This window comes from Rana temporaria, chromosome 10 (assembly GCF_905171775.1).
Source record: "Rana temporaria chromosome 10, aRanTem1.1, whole genome shotgun sequence".
NCBI lineage: Eukaryota > Metazoa > Chordata > Amphibia > Anura > Ranidae > Rana > Rana temporaria.
Genome location: NC_053498.1, coordinates 10,907,365 through 10,927,033, shown reverse-complemented (window position 1 = coordinate 10,927,033; position 19,669 = coordinate 10,907,365). Strand labels below are relative to the sequence as shown.

At 43.9% G+C, this 19,669-nt stretch overlaps 1 protein-coding gene across 2 annotated transcripts in view; it reads right to left on the bottom strand.

The window, feature by feature from the left end:
• Nucleotides 1-13,858, bottom strand: part of MAG (myelin associated glycoprotein) — a 105,221-nt gene extending 91,363 nt beyond the window's left edge. Inside the window, exon 1 of one of the 2 annotated variants that reach the window (XM_040327203.1) lies at nt 13,780-13,858. The gene's annotated coding sequence lies outside the window, so the exon portion shown is untranslated. The remainder of the gene's footprint in view (nt 1-13,779) is intronic. The other variant, XM_040327205.1, reaches the window with a different exon arrangement.
• Between the last annotated feature and the right edge of the window lie 5,811 nt (nt 13,859-19,669).

The window sequence follows — 19,669 nt, the reverse complement described above, 5'->3', positions numbered from 1 at the left end:
CGACGCTATCTCCACCCAGCGGCCGCCGAAGTATTGCATCCTAAGATCCGAAGGCGTAAGAAGCCGAACGCCTGTCGGATCTTAGCCAAATGCCGTTGTATCTTTGTTTGTGAATTACAAATAAAGATACGACGCGGCAAATTTGAAAGTTACGCCGGAGTATCAGCAGATACTCCGGCGTACTTTTTCTGTGAATCTGGCCCCGAGTCTTACCCGTCGCAGAAAGAAGAAAGAAATTGTCTTATTGAGTTCAGGTCGTAACGTTTGGTGCGGCGCAATATATTTATTACTTTGTTATCTTAGCACAGGGGTCTCCAGACTTTCTACGGACCCCGTTTATTGTCTTTCAGATTATAGGAGGGCCAGACTGTGACCAGTGGGAGTAGAAAAAGCCTGGGACTGGGGGCCCGGGTCAGGGTGACCACGTGTCCCCGGATTGCCCGCATTTTGCAGGTCTGTCCCGGGCACATTCATTCCAGGACAATACAGTGTCCCGGAATGAAACTGACACAGCCACCCCCCCCCCCCCGGGGCCAATCTGATGCCACCAAAAAAGGCCACCACATCACTGCTTTACTCACTGACAGTACTTGTCCTGGCCGGGAATGCCTGGAGGAGCACAGTCCCCGCCCCCTGCTTGTGATTGGAGAAATCATAAATCCCGCCTCTTGTGTCCAATCACTGTGCTGTGATTCGTCTGATTTTTGGGAAGGGGGGGTGTCCCTAATTGGTAGTTCGGAAATGTGGTCACCCTATGGGTAAAAAAAATAATTACATAGTGCCTGTGGTCATTAGGAGAAGGAATAGTGTCCCATCATTGGTATCAGTGGGGGGAATAGTGTCCCATCATTGGTGTCAGTGGGAGGAATAGTGTCCCATCATTGGTATCAGTGAGAGGAATAGTGTCCCATCATTGGTATCAGTGGAAGCAATAGTGTCCCATCATTGGTATCAGTGAGAGGAATAGTGTCCCATCATTGGTATCAGTGGGAGGAATAGTGTGCCATCATTGGTGTCAGTGGGAGGAATAGTGCCCCATCATTGGTATCAGTGGAAGCAATAGTGCCCCATCATTGGTATCAGTGGAAGGAATAGCGTCCTGTCATTGGTGTCAGTGGAAGGAATAGTGTCCCATCATTGGTGTTGGTGGAAGGAATAGTGTCCCATCATTGGTGTCAGTGGGAGGAATAGTGTCCCATCATTGGTGTCAGTGGGAGGAATAGTGTCCCATCATTGGTATCAGTGGGAGGAATAGTGCCCCATCATTGGTGTCAGTGGGAGGAATAGTGTCCCATCATTGGTGTCAGTGGAAGGAATAGTGTCCCATCATTGGTGTCAGTGGGAGGAATAGTGTCCCATCATTGGTGTCAGTGGGAGGAATAGTGTCCCATCATTGGTATCAGTGGGAGGAATAGTGCCCCATCATTGATATCAGTGGGAGGAATAGTGTCTCATCATTGGTGGCAGTGGGAGGAATAGTGTCCCATCATTGATATCAGTGGGAGGAATAGTGTCTCGTCATTGGTATCAGTGGGAGGAATAGCGCCCCCATCATTGGTATCAGTGGGAGGAATAGTGTCCCATCATTGGTATCAGTGGAAGGAATAGTGTCCCATCATTGGTATCAGTGGAAGGAATAGTGTCCCGTCATTGGTGTCAGTGGGAGGAATAGTGTCCCATCATTTGTATCAGTGGAAGGTATAGCATCCCGTCATTGGTGTCAGTGGGAGGAATAGTGTCCCATCATTGGTGTCAGTGGGAGGAATAGTGTCCCATCATTGGTGTCAGTGGGAGGAATAGTGTCCCATCAATAGTATCAGTGGGAGGAATAGTGTCCCATCATTGGTGTCAGTGGGAGGAAAAGTGCCTGCGCAGTCAGCTCTACACGGCTCCTAGTTGGTGCTCAGGCGCCGTATAGCGCCGTATAGAGCCGACTCGCAGTTCGGCTTCTTTCGGAAACTCGTGACGCGCCTTATCCGTCGGGGGGGGAAAGTTTTGTCAAGACGTCAATCATCTGGGCGAAGGCCCACATGACACTGCGCCTCTGCATAGGAACGCCTACCCCCGCGGGAGCGAGTACCCGGAAGCCGGGTGGAAAATAACAATAAGACGGTATGTACAGCAAAAAACAAAAAATCAGCATACTGTAAATGTTGGAAGTATGCACAATGAAATGCTAGAAAAATGTTTTTAGGGTGAACCTCCGCTTTAAGGGACAAGGGCATTTAAACTGGGATAGTTGGCAAGTATGAGGCAGCTGCTTTGGGCCCCACAACAATGACAGGGCCCAGGGCAGCTTCCCCTTTTGCCCTTCCTTAAAGACGGCCCTGTTTGTAACTTCTGGTGAGATGTCTTCTTTAATTTCAGCTACACATGGGGTTATTACAGCCCTGAGCTTCCCCCACCTTGCCCAGTCCATACCCACACTGCGCTAGAAGTACCCACTCAGCCTGGTTACTCACCCAGATAATGGGCAGGTGAAGAGGCCGACCAAAAACTATATTTAAGAAACAGTTTACAGTCATGTCTGGCGCTCATCAGAAGATGTTATCATGTCAGATCTAGAAATAACTTGTCCGGGAATTCAGACTATTCAGCTTCTTCTGCCAATACTCAGCATTTTCCTATTCCTTATTCTATAACACTCTGATTTGTCTAAGTATCTGAAATAAGAACTGTGGGGGTAATCCACAAAAGGGATACGCCGGCATATCTACTGATACGCCGTCGTATCCCTGTTTCTATCTATGGAACTGATCCACAGAATCAGTTTACCATAGATAGGGAGAAGATCTGACATGTGTAATTGAATTACACTGTCGGATCTTAAGGATGCAATTCTAGGCCGGCCGCTAGGTGGCGAGGCCATTGCGGCCGGCCTAGAATATGCAAATGAACACTTACGGCGATCCACGAACGCTCCGACGGGCCCGTCGCTCTAATGCTACGTCGTTTACGTCGAGTTACGCCGTGTAAAAATAGGGCTGAGTCCTATTTGACTAAGCCCTATTAAGTATGGCCGTCGTTCCCGCGTCGAAAATTCAAACTCTACGTCGTTTGCGTAAGACGTCCGTGAATGGCGCCGGACGCCATTTACGTTACCGTCTAAGCAAATGACGTCGGAGCGACATCAGTTAGCGCAATGCACGTCGGGTAAGTTACCCGACGGAGCATGCGCAGCACGTCCGGCGCGGGAGCGCGCCTAATTTAAATGGGACTCGCCCCATTAGATTCGGCACGCCTTGCGCCGGACGGATTTGAGTCACACCGCCGCAAATTTCCAGGTAAGTGTGTTGTGGATCGATACCTAACTTAGGAAATTTGCGGCAGTGTAACTTAAATCACTTAAGTTACGTTGCGCTGCGGGGCTGTGGATTTGGCCCTGTGTGTGGTGCCTTAGGTATACTTAGGTATAACCAATGACATAATAACAACAAAGCAATAACAGCAACGACAATAATAATAATAGATAAACTATCTATCTATTATTATTATTATTATTGTAGTTGCTGTTATTGTTTTGTTGTTATTATTAATAAAAATAATAATAATAATAATAATAATAATTACAATAATAATAATAACAATGAATAAAATAAATAATAAGAACTGTTATACTATCTATCTATTATTATTATTGTTGTTGCTGTTGTAGTTTTGTTGTTATTATTAATACAAATATTATTATTAATAATAATAATAATGAATAAAATAAAATAAATAATAAGAACTGTAAAAATATTATTATTATTATTATTATTATTAATAATAATAATATTAACAATAATAATAATAATAATTTAAAAAAATATATAAATAATAAGAACTGTTAAACTAACAGTTCTTATTATTTATTTTATTTTATTCATTATTATTATTATAATTATTAATAATAATATTTTTATTAATAATAACAACAAAACAACAACAGCAACAACAATAATAATAATAATAATAATAATAATAATAATAATAATAGATAGTGTAACAGTTCTTATTATTTATTGTATTCATTATTATTATTATTGTAATTATTATTATTAATATTTGTATTTTTTTTTTTCCTCCCTCATAATGAGGGCAATAGATTTTGAGGTAAAAAGGTTTTTTTTTTTTTTTTTTTTTGTCCCCTTAAAGCGGTAGTTCACCCCCCCCCGACACATTTTACCATCGAGACAGGCATTGTAGCGCGAGCTACAGTATGCCTGTCCCGATTTTTTTAACCCCGTACTCACCTTGTAGTCGTCCATCGTAGATTCCGGCTCCCGCGGGGAATGGGCGTGCCTATGGAGAGGGAGGATGATTGACGGCCGGCCCTGGCACGTCACTCTCCCCGAAGACAGCCGGAGTAGGTCTCGGCTCTTCACGGCGCCTGCGCACAGGCTATGCGCACGCGTCGTGAAGACCAAGCCTATTTCGGCTATTTCCGGAGAAGCGTGACGCGCCAGAGCCGGCCGTCAATCATCCTCCGTCTCCATAGGCACGCCCATTCCCCGGAATCTTCGATGGACGACTACAAGGTGAGTACGGGGGTAAAAAATTCGGGACAGGCATACTGTAGCTCGCGCTACAATGCCTGATTTTAAGGTAAAATAAAAAAAATAAAAAAAAATTCCCGTCGATAGGGTGAACCCCCGCTTTAAGATAGAAATTTATAGTAGTCATAGGAACTAATTAAAGGTTAAGAGATGGGATAAACACGTACGATGCACTTTGAATAATATAGTATGGGTGGGTATGGGGGTTTCCTCCCCTCTTTTTTTTTTTTTTTTTCTTCCTCCCTTAAAATTAATAGAAATATAGAGAAGTCACAGGAGTTAATTAAAGGACAAGATGTACACAACGCACTTTAAACAATATAGTATAGGTGTTTTTTTTGGTTTTTTTTTGAGAGAGAGAGGCAAATAGGTGATGGGGTAAGAGAGTGTCACTCTCGTCCCCTCATAATAACAAAAAATGGAGGTCACAGTCACCAAAGGATAAGAAATGGGAATTGGGCACTTAGGGCCAGATTCACGTAGAATCGCGGCGGCGTAACGTATCGTAGATGCGTTACACCGCCGCAAGTTTTCAGCGCAAGTGCCTGATTCACCAAGCACTTGCGTGAAAACTTCCGCCGGCGGCCTCCGGCGTAAGCCCGCGTAATTCAAAGGGGCGTGTGCCATTTAAATTAGGCGCGCTCCCGCGCCGGACCTACTGCGCATGCTCCCTTTTGAATTTCCTGCCGTGCTTTGCGCGAAGTGACGTCATTTTTTTCGAACGGCGACGTGCGTAGCGTACTTCCGTATTCCCGGACGTCTTACGCAAGAAGGAAACATTTTTTAATTTCGACGCGGGAACGATGGCCATACTTTACACAGCAATACGATTGCTGTGTAAAGTTAAGGCACCAAAAAAACTGACTAACTTTGCGACGGGAAACTAGACTAGCGGCGACGTAGCGAACGCGAAAAAACGTCGGGGATCGCCGTAATTCCTAATTTGCATACCCGTAGCTGGTTTACGACGCAAACTCCCCCCAGCGGCAGCCGCGGTACTGCATCCTAAGATCCGACAGTGTGAAACAATTACACCTGTCGGATCTTAGGGCTATCTATGCGTAACTGATTCTATGATTCAGCCGCATAGTTAGGAAGACCGTAAAACAGAGATACGACGGCGTATCTCTTTTGTGAATCTGGGCCTTAGCACTTAAACAGGTGGTTGGGGGTAGGGTTTTTTTATATATATATATATATATATATTTTTTTTTTTTCTCTCCGCCTTTTTGGGGGGGGGGGGGGGAGAGGGCAGAGGTAGAAAAGAGATGAAATATCAGGAGGATGTGGGATTGAATGTTGAATTCATTTTAAATGTGATTCTTTTTGTACGCTTATGGTAATGAAATGTAAATTATATCTGTGTTTTAAAAAATTGAATAAAACTAATTTAAACAAGAATAATAACAACAAAACAACAACAGCAACAACAATAATAATAATAATAATAGATAGATAGTATAACAGTTCTTATTATGTATTTTATTCCTTATTATTATTATTGTTGCTGTTGTTGTTTTGTTGTTGTTGTTATTATTAATAAAAATATTAATGATAACAATAATGATAATAAAATAAAAATGACTAAAATAAAAATTAGAAAAGCAAACAAAAAAGAATAAGAACTGTTAGGCCCCGTACACACGGCCGAGGAACTCGACGTGCTTGGCACGTCGAGTTCCTCGTCGAGTTCTGGGATGAAGCCGCCGAGGAGCTCGGCGGGACGCCTTCTCCCATAGAACAACGAGAAAATAGAGAACGTGTTCTCTTTTTTTTGTCGAGCTCCTCGGCGGCTCCATCGAGCCAAAACTGTACAGACGACAGAGTTTCTCGGCAGAATCCGGGTTTTGACCGAGTTTCTCGGTGAATTCTGCCGAGAAACTCTGTCGTGTGTACGGGGCCTTATACGTTCCCTTTAAGGCTCTTGGGCCGCCTGTCTTTAGGAACCTCCTCCTCGGAGTGTCACCTTGCCCCGTACTGCCATCATCTCACACCCACCTCCAGATAGGGAAATCGAGACTTCTTCCTGTCTGACAACCTCTGTTTTCTTTGAGTTGTTGAACAGGTGGAGTCGGTTTCACTTTCTGCTGCTGAGTTTCATCGAAATCAAGTCAGCCGCGGCGTCTTTGGTTGGCCTAGTGACACTTTACTGTATGTCACCTCCAATCCTGACTCAAGAGACGTCACCCGTTATAATACAGACACCTCATTATGTTTTTATTTTAAAAAAAATTGCCTCGAGTAGCAATTAAATAGATACAAAGGGCCAGATTCACAAAGAGATACGACGGTTTATCTACAGATACACCATCGTATCTCTGATTTTTACTGGTTCTATCTATGCGCCTGATTCATAGAACCAGTTACGCATAGATAGGGCTGAGATCCGACAGTGTTACACTGTGTTACACTGTCGGATCTTTTTTTGGATTTAAAAATGGCGCCGGGGGCGTTCCCGCTGATTTACACTGAATAATATGTAAATCAGCGAGATACGTGAAATTCACGAACGTACGCGGACCCGACGCTGTGTTCTTACGTCGTTTCCGTAGCGCGGTACCCGTCGTATACTTACCCTTTCTAAAAGCAGGGGTAAGTATTGTTAAGTATGGCCGTCGTTCCCGCGTCGAATTTGAAATTTCCTACGTCGTTTGCGTACGCCGATTCACGAACACGCGCGTCGCAAGTCCCGCTCACGTCGCAACCACTGACGTCCTATTGACGTCAGTGGGAGCAATGCACGCCGGGAAATTCCCCGGACGGCGCATGCATATTTAAATCGGCGCGGGAGCGCGCCTGATTTAAATAGTACACTCCCCCAGCCGCGGAATTAGAATTCCGCCGGGGGAGTTAGGATCCGCCGTCGCAAGTTTGGAGGTAAGTGTGTTGTGAATTTGACACTTTCCTCACAAACTTGCGAGGGCGGATCTTAAAACACATAGGTTACACGGATCTAAAGATCCGCTAACCTTTGTGAATCTGGCCCAAACTGTCAGGGCCTGGAGTTATTATTATACACTATATTACCAAAAGTATTGGGACGCCTGCCTTTACACGCACATGAACTTTAATGGCATCCCAGTCTTAGTCCGTAGGGTTCAATATTGAGTTGGCCCCGCCCTTTGCAGCTATAACAGCTTCAACTCTTCTGGGAAGGCCGTCCACAAGGTTTAGGAGTGTGACGTAGATACGCCTATTCACGAACCTACGCTCGCCCGTCGCATGTAAGATGCGCCAGTTACGTTTTCAGACCAGTCACCAATAGCAGCCTCTTTAGGGCCATTGGAATGACTGTAGTAGCGGAGCACGGCTCGGTCACATTCCTCCGGTGGAAAAGCGGCCGCGGCGTTTTGCCGTGTAATTCAGAGACATTCCAAAGCTGGAATTAGAGGGAAATTAATGAGCTTGGAACGCGGAGTGTGTCAGCGGAGATGCCAGGATTTTGGCTCTGATAATCTGTTATTGCACTTCTCTTGTCAACAGCCGCCTGGATGAGAACAGAGCGCCCAGGATTCATAAATACCACCAATATATCATGGGCTGCAATCTGTAACCATCCAATTAAAGGAGCGGAGACTGGATTCGCACGTAACGCGCGGTATATACGTGTGTCCGGGTGCGTCACCATTTATTCTCAAATACCCCACCGCAGATCTATATATATATACGGTGCCCTTTAGCACACCCCACAGATGTGAGTCCTCTGTGTGTGTCATTGCACTACGTTGGCCAAAAATAATTGAGGTATAAAAGCGTGTTAGCGCATGTGCACTAGGTAAGGTTGCCATCTTTTCTTCATTTGCTCATTAATGAAGTTCAATGCTTCCAAGCATGCGATCGTTTTTTTTCTATCAGTTAGGTATCCATCAGATAATTTTAAAGCAAGTTCCATTTTTTTTTAACGGATGGATAAATAACCGATGGGGCCCACACGCGATCGGTTTGGTCTGGTGAAAACGGTCCATCAGACAAACCGATCGTGTGTACGCGGCATAAAGGTAAAACATAACAAAATCAACATATTGGGCCAGATCCTAGATAAGTTACACCGCCGCAATTTTTCATCGCAAGTGCCTGATTCGCCAAGTACTTGCGATGAAAACTACGCCCGCGGCCTCCGGCGCAAGGCGGGCCAATTCAAATGGGCGTGTGCCATTTAAATTAGGCGCGCTCCCGCGCCAGACCTACTGCGCATGCTCCGTTTCCTAACTCCCGCCGTGCTTTGCGCGCCGTGACGTCATTTTTTTGAACGGCGACACACGTAGCGTACTTCCGTATTCCCGGACCGCTTAAGCAAACGACGTTAAATTTTGAATTTCGACGCGGGAACGACGGCCATACTTTAGACAGCAATACACTAAAGTTAAGGCACCAAAACAAAAGTGTAACTTTGCGACGGGAAACTAGACTAGCGGCGACGTAGCGAACGCGAAAAACCGTCGTGGATCCGCCGTAACTCCTAATTTGCATACCCGACGCTTGTTTACGACGCGAACTCCCCCCATCGGCGGCCGCGGTACTGCATCCTAAGATCCGACAGTGTAAAACTATTACACCTGTCGGATCTTAGGGATATCTATGCGTAACTGATTCTATGAATCAGTCGCATAGATAGAAACAGAGATACGACGGCGTATCAGGAGAAACGCCGTCGTATCCCTTTTGTGAATCTGGCCCATTATTTCTAAGAATCCACTGGATGGTGTCCTTGATTCTCTGTTGCATGTTTTATAGGACTGCGTGAAAGATGTCCACCAGAGGGCAGAAACAGGAAGTACTCCTGGCAACTCTCTGGGTGTCACCGGGACAGGAAGTGAGGGAAAATCTTTCCTGTGGGGACACCGATGGCAATAAAAATCCGACAACATTTCTAATCCATTCCTGCTCTACGACCTTTGGCTGGAGTTCTATTTCCGCATTGTTCCTCCACTGCAGAGCACCGGGCAGCATGCTATAATGCAACCTGAATGCTGCAAAGGTGTTGGGTGCACACGTGACCTAGGCTGATGCTTAAAGCAGATATCACAAGAATAAAATTCAAGGTGACCTGTCATGAGCTCATTAATTAAAACATTGCAAGGAGAGAATTCTGATTGGTTATTTACTTATTTTTCCTCCTTTTACTGTACAAACCATAAAGACGTTAAAAAGTTAATGGAACATTTATTAGTAATAAAGTCAGGCAACGTTTCTAAACTTAGAAGGTCATCTATCACAAGAAAAACCGCGCATGGGCAAATGACAGTTCACAAATCTGATAAGGGAGGTGATTTCATCAGGAATAACCTTAAACCTTAAACAGAGATAATAAATACATATGTGTGTTTTGTGAATCATTAGTGTCCAGAGCTTCCATCCCATACATGGCTGGACATTACAGCAGAATGCACATTGATTTTCCACTACTTGACAACGGCAAGGTGAGGCCTAAATGTAAAAGCAAACCCTACGACCCGTGAACTTGCTTGGGACAGGTGAAAGAATTGCTATCAGCAACAGCATCCCTTCACTATAATAGAACAGTAATAAAAACAAAGTAATATATCTACAGTAAAACCTCTGATTGCGAGTGACGCGGTTTACGAGCGTTTCGCAATACGAGCTGTTTTTAAATCCTGACTCGATTTGCAAGCGTTGTCTTGCAGGATTCAAGCCTCTGGGGTATGCAGTACCGCATGTGGCCAGAGGTAGGGGGGGCGCCGATGAAGCTTGGAGCCTTTCGGAGACACTCAGACACACTCCATTTCCAAGTGTCTATGGCACCCCCCCCCCCACCTCTGGCCACATGTGGTACTGCATACACTAGCAGTCAGGGCCGCCATCAGGAATTATGGGGCCCCTTACACAGCTTCAGGCATGGGCCCCCTGGAGCAGAGAACCGGGGGGGGGGGGTGCTGCCGCCATAAATTGAGAAGCGTGGGGGGGGGCTGCCGCGGATTGAGAAGCGGGGGGGGGGCCTTTAGACAAAAAACGAAGAAATAAAGAAAAAAATATAGCCATCCGAATATATATAAAAAAATATATATTTTTTTTAAAAAAAAGGGGGTTGCCATCTGGGGCCCTGGGGACCTCTGGGCCCTTTAATAATATATATATATATATATATATATATATATAAAAATGTATGTGTGTGTATATATATATATATATATATATATAAAGAAATTGCAAAAAAGGGGGGTTGCCATCCAGGACCTCTGGGCCCTTTAATAATATATATATATATATATATATATATATATATATATATATATATATATATATATATATAAAATTAAAAATAAACATTTATGAAAAAAAAGGGGGGTTGCCATCCAGGGCCCTTTAATAATAATAAAAAAAAAAAAATATATATATATATATATATATATATATATATATATATATAAACAAAAATAAAAAAATAAACATTTATTAAAAAAAAGGGGGGGTTTGCCACACACGGGGCCCTGGGGACCTCTGAGCCCTTTAATAATATATATATATATATATATAAAAATATATATAAAGAAAAAAAATATATATATAAAAAAATATATATAAAAAAAAATATATATTTTTTATAAAAAAAGGGGGGTTGCCATCCGGGGCCCTTTAATAATAATAATAATAATAATAATAATAATAATAATAATATATATATATATATGGGGACCTCCGGACCTCTAAAAAAAAAATGGCTCTTTATTAAAAAATAAAATAAAAATATATATAAAAAATATTTTTCTTTATAAAAAATAAATAAAAAAGGGGGGTTGCCATCCGGGGCCTCCGGGCCCCTGGGGACCTCCGGACCTCTAAAAAAAAAGTTTTTTTTTTTTTTAAGGGGGGTTTCCATCCGGGCCCCTGGGGACCTCCGGGCCCCTTACAGGTGTAATGCCTGTACCCCCCTGATGGCGGCCCTGCTAGCAGTGCCAGTGACATTGGAACTAATTATCTGAGTTTCCATTGATTCCTATGGGGAAACGCGCTTTGATTTACAAGTGCTTTGGATTACAAGCATGCTTCTGGAACGGATTATGCTTTTATTCCAAGGTACTACTGTATATTAAAAACCACAAAAATAAATAAAGTAAAGAAATATATATATTATATATATACTATGGGCTGGATTCAGATAGAATGCTCTATCTATTTGCCGGCGTAACGTATCTCCGATACATTACGCCGCCGTAATTTTGGGCGCAAGTTCCATATTCAGAAAGGACTTGCGCCCTTATTTACGATGGCGTAAGCCCACCTAATTCATATGGGGATGTTGGGGGCGTGTTTTATTTAAATTTGACTTGACCCCGCGTATTTGAAGTTTTTTGTGAACGGCGCATGCGCCGTTCGTGAAAAAATCCCAGTGCGCATGCTCGAAATTACGCCGCAAAGCCTCATTGGTATCGACGTGAACGTAGCTTACGCAAAGCCCTATTCGCGAACGAGTTACGCAAACGACGTAAAATTTTCAAAACTCGGCGCGGGAACGACGGCCATACTTAACATAGGATACGCCGCATATACCCCTCATATAGCAGGGGTAACTTTACACCGGAAAAAGCCTAACGCAAACGACGTAAAAAAAATGCGCCGGGCGGACGTTGGTTTCTGAATCGGCGTAACTACCTAATTTGCATATTCTACACGGAAGTCTAGGGAAGCGCCCCTAGCAGTCAGCGTAAATATTGCAGCCTAAGATACGACGGTGTAAGACAATTACACCAGTCGGATCTTAGGGAGATCTATGCGTAACTGATTCTATGAATCAGGCGCATAGATACGACGGCCCGCACTCAGAGATACAACGTCGTATCAGGAGATACGCCGTCGTATCTCGTTTCTGAATCCAGCCATATATATATATATATATATATATATATATAGATAAAAACACATTATATACCTGTATATATACAGTGTTGCAAAATGATTTTCCATTTCTGATTACTCAACAACAGCAAGATGAGGCCAAAATGTAAAAGCAAATCCTACAAACCATGATTTTACTTTACATGTGACAGGTGAAAGAATTGCTTTCAGCGACAACATCCCTTATCTAAAATAAAACACCAATAAAAGTGATAAAAAGTTTTAAAAAAGTTTAAAAGTGTAAAAATGTTGTACTAATTATATATATATATATATATATATTGATTTTCAATTTCTGATTACCAAACAAAAGCAGGGTGAAGCCAAAATGTAAAAGAAAAGATCTTTTTTTTTTTTTTACAAAACTCTGATCTTGTTTTACATGGGAAAAAATAGCTTTTGCCCAAAAAAATAAAACACTAATACAAACTAATAAAAGGTTTTAAAAAAATACAAATATATATGGGGGAAATAAATGATAAATATGTGTTTGTGTTTTATATATATATATATATATATATATATATATATATAGATAGATAGATAGATAGATAGATAGATAGATAGATAGATAGATCTATATATATATATCTATATATATACATATATATATATATATATATATATACATATATATATATATATATATATATATATATATATATATATATATATATATATCTATATATACATATATAGATATATATATATAGATATATATATATATATATATATATATATATATATAGATATATATATATATATATATATATATATATATATATATATATATATATAGATATATATATATCTATATATATATATATATATATATATATCTATCTATATATATAGATATAGATATATATACACAAGAGGGGTCTTAAAAAAGTTTTCGGCACTTATATATATATATTATTATAGAGTTTAAAAAAGTGTGGAAACTTTATGAAGAACTCTCATATATTTGCATTTTGTATCATATTTGAAAAATGATTAATAATACCTGGAGATTGTCAAAGAACCAAGTCCATACATAATACATCCATACAATTCTGTTTCTCAGGAAACTGCTATTGGAGCAAATTTACATTTTTGGGCACCATCCATGATACCAATAATCATGATAATGATGATAATAATAATAATAATAATAATAATAATAATAATAATAATAATAATAATTATTATAATACATGATTTAATATCTCCACAGCTGTTCAAATCTGCCCAGATAATAATTGATCTCTACTTTTGCTCTCCAACCCAATCCCCCCCTCATGCGGCACTATAAAGATTTATATCGCTGGCGGCATGTCATTAAAAAAAAAGTGATTAAAAAAAATTGAATCTCCCCAAAATAGTTTCTTTTATCCTAAACACTTACCAAAGTTCAGGCAGGAAGGCTTGTCATCTCCTCTGGGATGAATGTGGCGATGCTGTGTGTGTCACTCCTGGTGCACACACTAACAGTACCAAGTGATACCACCCTCGGGGGGGGGGGGGGGACAAAGGACAAATAGCCCACAGAGCACTCAGATTGTCCCGGTGGACCGAGCCCCGGGCCTCCATGACAAGAAGGCCATTGTTGAGCCCACACTGGATCCATGGAGGCTCGGGGGGGGGGGGGGGTTCCTGGGCTGGAAGGGGTTAATCAGATGTGTGAGATATAAAACGTTCTATAGGTTAGGATCTCCACCTGGACCCAGGCGATGTGATATTCCCTCTCTGATCTCCCTGGTCATTGATTATGTCTCATTGATGGAGTGATCAGAGTGAGGCGCGAGGAGCAGGAGGAGCGACCAATCAGGGGGCTCAGATTCACAGTTTTTTTACATTTTGTTTTTCTGTTTGTTCTGTAATCATAAACATATGGGGGCCAGATCCACGAAGCCCGGCGCTTCTTTCCGGCCGGCATAGTGTATCTCAGATACACTACGCCGCCGTAACTTACAGCGTATTTCCCGTATTCTCAAAGAAGGTGTGCATAGTTTATCTGTTTCGGCGTAAGGGCGCCCAATTCAAATGGGTGAGATGGGGGCGTGTTTTATGTTAATGCGTCTTGACCTGACGTAAATTACGTTTTTTCTCAACGGCGCATGCGCTGTCCGTGGGGGTATCCCAGTGCGCATGCTCGAAATTAACCCGCAACAAGCCAATGCTTACGACGTGAACGTCATTCTACGCAAAGCCCTATTCGCGAACGACTTACGCAAACGACGTAAAATTTTCAAATTTCGACGCGGGAACAACGGCCATACTTAACATAGGATACGCCTCATATAGCAGGGGTAACTATACGCCGAAAAAAGCCTTACGGAAACGACGTAAAAAATTGTGCCGGCCGGACGTACGTTTGTGGATCGCCGTATCTAGCTAATTTGCATGCTCGACGCGGAAATCGACGAAAATGCCACCTAGCGGCCAGCGTAAATATGCACCTAAGATCTGACGGCGTACTAAGACGTACGTCAGTCGGATCTAGCCCAGCTTCAGGCGTATCTTGTTTTGTGGATACAATACAAAGATACGCCGGAGCAAACTAGAAGTTACGCGGCGTATCAATAGATACGCCAGCGTAACTGCTTCGTGGATCTGCCCCATGATTTATACCAACAGAGAATAAACTTCAGTAACACAAAGCAAAGACATTTCAAATAAACTCGAGTCCTCCCCCCAAATCAGAGTCAGTCCCCATCAAAGCCACCTTGCATCAGAGACCCCCCTTATATCAGAGTCCCCCTTACATCAAAGTCACTATCATAATCCCCCTTACATCAGTGTCCCAATCAGAGACCCCCTTACATCAGAGTCCTCCTTATAATAGAGTCCACCTTACATCAAAGTCCCTATCAAAGTCCCCCCTACATCAGGGTCCCCATCAGAGTCCTCCTTACATCGTGGTTCCCATCAGAGTCCTCCTTACATCAGGGTCCCCATCAGAGTTCCTCTTACATCAGGATCCCCATCAGAGGCCCTCTTACATCAGGGTTCCCATCAGAGTCCTCCTTACATCAGGGTCACCAAAAGATTCCCCCTTACATGAGGGTTCCCTCAGAGCCCCCCTTACATCAGGGTCCCCATCAGAGTCCCTTTTACATTAGGGTCCCTATTAGATTCTCCCTTACATCAGGGTCCCATAAAATTCACCCTTACATCACAGTCCTTATCAGAGTCTTCCCTTACATCAAGGTCCCCATCAGTGTCCTCCTTACATCGGGGTCCTAATCGGAGTCCTCCTTACATCGGGGTCCCCCTCAGATTACCCCTTGCATCAGGGTCCCATCAGAGTCCCCCTTACATCAGGGTCCCCATCAGAGTCCCCCCTTATATCAGTGTCCCATCAGATTCCCCCTTACATCAGGGTCCCCATCAGAGTCCCCCTTACATCAGGGTCCCCATCAGAGTCCTCCTTACAAAAGGGTCATCCTCAGATCCTCCCCTGTATGCGGATAGAAGACCCTGTATGCAGATAGAAGACCCTGTATGTAGATAGAAGACCCTGTATGTAGATACTAGACCCTGTATACGGATAGAAGACCCTGTATACGGATAGAAGACCCTGTATGCAGATAGAAGACCCTGTATGTAGATAGAAGACCCTGTATGTAGATAGAAGACCCTGCATGAGGATATAAGACCCTGTATGTGGATAGAAGACCCTGTATGTGGATAGAAGACCCTGTATGTGAATAGAAGACCCTGTATGTAGATAGAAGACCCTGTATGTAGATAGAAGACCCTGTATGTAGATAGAAGACCCTGTATGTAGATAGAAGACCCTGTATACGGATAGTAGACCCTGTATACGGATAGTAGACCCTGTATGTGGATAGAAGACCCTGTATGTGGATAGAAGACCCTGTATGTAGATACTAGACCATGTATGTGGATAGAAGACCCTGTATGTAGATAGAAGACCCTGTATGTAGATAGAAGACCCTGTATGTAGATAGAAGACCCTGTATACGGATAGTAGACCCTGTATACGGATAGTAGACCCTGTATGTGGATAGAAGACCCTGTATGTAGATAGAAGACCCTGTATGTAGATAGAAGACCCTGTATACGGATAGAAGACCCTGTATGTGGATAGAAGACCCTGTATACGGATAGAAGACCCTGTATACGGATAGAAGACCCTGTATACAGATAGTAGACCCTGTGTACGGATAGAAGACCCTGTATGAAGATAGTAGACCCTGTATGTGGATAGAAGACCCTGTATGTAGATAGTAGACCCTCTATACGGATAGAAGACCCTGTATGTAGATAGTAGACCCTGTATGTAGATAGTAGACCCTGTATGAAGATAGAAGACCCTGTATACGTATAGAAGACCCTGTATGTAGATAGAAGACCCTGTATACGGATAGTAGACCCTGTATGCGGATAGAAGACCCTGTATGAAGATAGAAGACCCTGTATACGGATAGTAGACCCTGTATGTAGATAGTAGACCCTGTATACGGATAGAAGACCCTGTATGTAGATAGTAGACCCTGTATACAGATAGAAGACCCTGTATGAAGATAGAAGACTGGAGCTGGCCTTTAACTTGATGCCCCCCAGAGATGTCATCAGATCCCCTTCAGATGCCTGTATGTAGGAAGGGACAAGGGCTCCTTGTGAAGGGGGACGGGGATTATACATTGATGATGCGCTCGCTGCATGGTCCTAACAATGAGTAATGTTTGTGACTCACAGGCTCAGATAATCTCCTCCTTTGTTTCGGGGACACCATATACGTGACATGTCCCCAGCAGTGACAGATACAGATGGGACCAGCCGGACATGTGTGCAGAAGATCTCACACGGTGTATTGTCAGAGATCCCGACCGGCCGGAGATTAGAGGAATTCTGGACTACATGGAGGAACTCCTCATTACTTTGGGGTGCTCTGCGGGGGGGGGCCGGGGGGGTTCCCCCACACACGGTATGCAGCTGTGTGTTATCATACGTTGGGTTAGGGCAGCACATTTGTTATGAATGGGCTGCTGATGCCGCAAAACCCAGAGCTGACCCTTTATTCTGACACGGTGCACTACAGCGCCTGGTGATGCGTCTTCCTGCGTTGTGGTGTTCTGTAATGCAGCGTCAGTATCTCCATCCATCCACTTACCTTTACAGGCCCAGCCAACCCCCTCCCTGTTTGTTTTTTTGCATTACACCTTAGAGCCCCTTACAGGCCCCCTCCCTTTTTTATTTTATTTATTTATTTTTTTGCATTACACCTGTAAGGGGTCCGATAGTCACCAGGGCCCCTTACAGGCCCGGCTGGCCCCCCTCCCATTTTTTTTTTTGCATTACACCTGTAAGGGGCCCATGGGCCCTTTACAGGCCCAGCCAGCCCCCCTCCCGTTTTTTTTTGTTTTTTTTTTGCATTACACCTGTAAGGGGTCCGATGGTCCCCAGCGCCCCTTACAGGCCCCCTCCCTTTTTTTTTTTTTTTTTTTTGCATTACACCTGTAAGGGGTCCGATAGTCACCAGGGCCCCTTACAGGCCCAGCCAGCCCCCCTTCCATTTTTTTTTTTTTTTTTTGCATTACACCTATAAGGGACCCGATGGTCCCCAGAGCCCCTTACAGGCCCGGCTGGCCCCCCTCCCCTTTTTTTTTGCATTACACCTGTAAGGGGCCCGATGGTCCCCAGAGCTCCTTACAGGCCCCCTCCCTTTTTTATTTTTTTGCATTACACCTGTAAGGGGTCCGATGGTCACCAGGGTCCTTTACAGGCCCGGCTAGCCCCCCTCCTATTTTTATTTAGCATTACACCTGTAAGGGGCCCAAGGGCCCTTTACAGGCCCAGCCAGCCCCCCCCCCCTTTTTTTTTTTTTTTTTGCATTACACCTATAAGGGACCCGATGGTCCCCAGAGCCCCTTACAGGCCCCCTCCCTTTTTTTTTTTTTTTTTTTTTTGCATTACACCTGTAAGGGGTCCGATGGTCACCAGGGTCCTTTACAGGCCCAGCTAGCCCCCCTCCCATTTTTTTTTTTCATTACACCTGTAAGGGGCCCGATGGTCCCCAGAGCCCCTTACAGGCCCCCTCCCTTTTTTTTTTTTTTTGCATTACACCTGTAAGGGGTCCGATGGTCACCAGGGTCCTTTACAGGCCCAGCCAGCCCCCCTCCCTTTTTTTTGCATTACACCTATAAGGGACCCGATGGTCCCCAGAGCCCCTTACAGGCCCCCTCCCTTTTTAATTTTATTTATTTATTTTTTTGCATTACACCTGTAAGGGGTCCGATGGTCACCAGGGTCCCTTACAGGCCCGGCTGGCCCCCTCCCTTTTTTTTTTTTTTATTACACCTGTAAGGGGTCCGATGGTCACCAGGGCCCCTTACAGGCCCGGCTGGCCCCCCTCCCATTTTTTTTTGCATTACACCTGTAAGGGGCCCGATGGTCACCAGGGCCCCTTACAGGCCCGGCTAGCCCCCCTCCCTTTTTTTATTTTTGCATTACACCTATAAGGGACCCGATGGTCCCCAGAGCCCCTTACAGGCCCCCTCCCTTTTTTATTTATTTATTTTTTTGCATTACACCTGTAAGGGGTCCGATGGTCCCCAGGGCCCCTTACAGGCCCGACTGGCCCCCTCCCTTTTTTATTTATTTATTTATTTATTCGCATTACACCTGTAAGGGGCCCGATGGTCCCCAGATTACACTTGTTTTTTTTCCCGTCACCCCCCCCCCCATTCTCTGCTCCGGGGGGGCCCCCAAAATTTGTAATATGGCTGCCCTGCCCCTATACATTAATCCACCCCCTGTTGATCCATCCGTGTGTCCGTCCATCCATCCATTTTTCCAATCATCCATCTATCCACCCCTCAGTCTATCAGTCTGTCCATCCAGTCATCCACCTACACATCAATCCATCCACCTGTCCGTCCATCCGTGTGTCCGTCCATCCACCCAACACGTGGAAGGGGTTCTGTAGACCTCAGATTTAGTACATCATAATAGCTTAAAACAATGGAAATGATAACAATGTAATTGATAGTAGGATGGGAGGGGTTCTGTAGTTCATAGAGAGAGAGAGCTGGGAACAATGTAACTGATAACATTGGGAGGGGTTCCTTGGTCCATGGGGACAGCTGGGAACAGTGGGGTAGATTCAGTAAGATATGCGCATTTTTTACGTAGGCGCAGGGCACCGTTTTTGCCCTGCGCCCCCGCAAATTTTCTGCGCTACCCTCGATTCACGGAGCAGTAGCTCCGTAAATTGCAAGAGGGGCGCTCCGGCAAAATGCCCGGCGTAAGCGTGCGCAATTTAAATG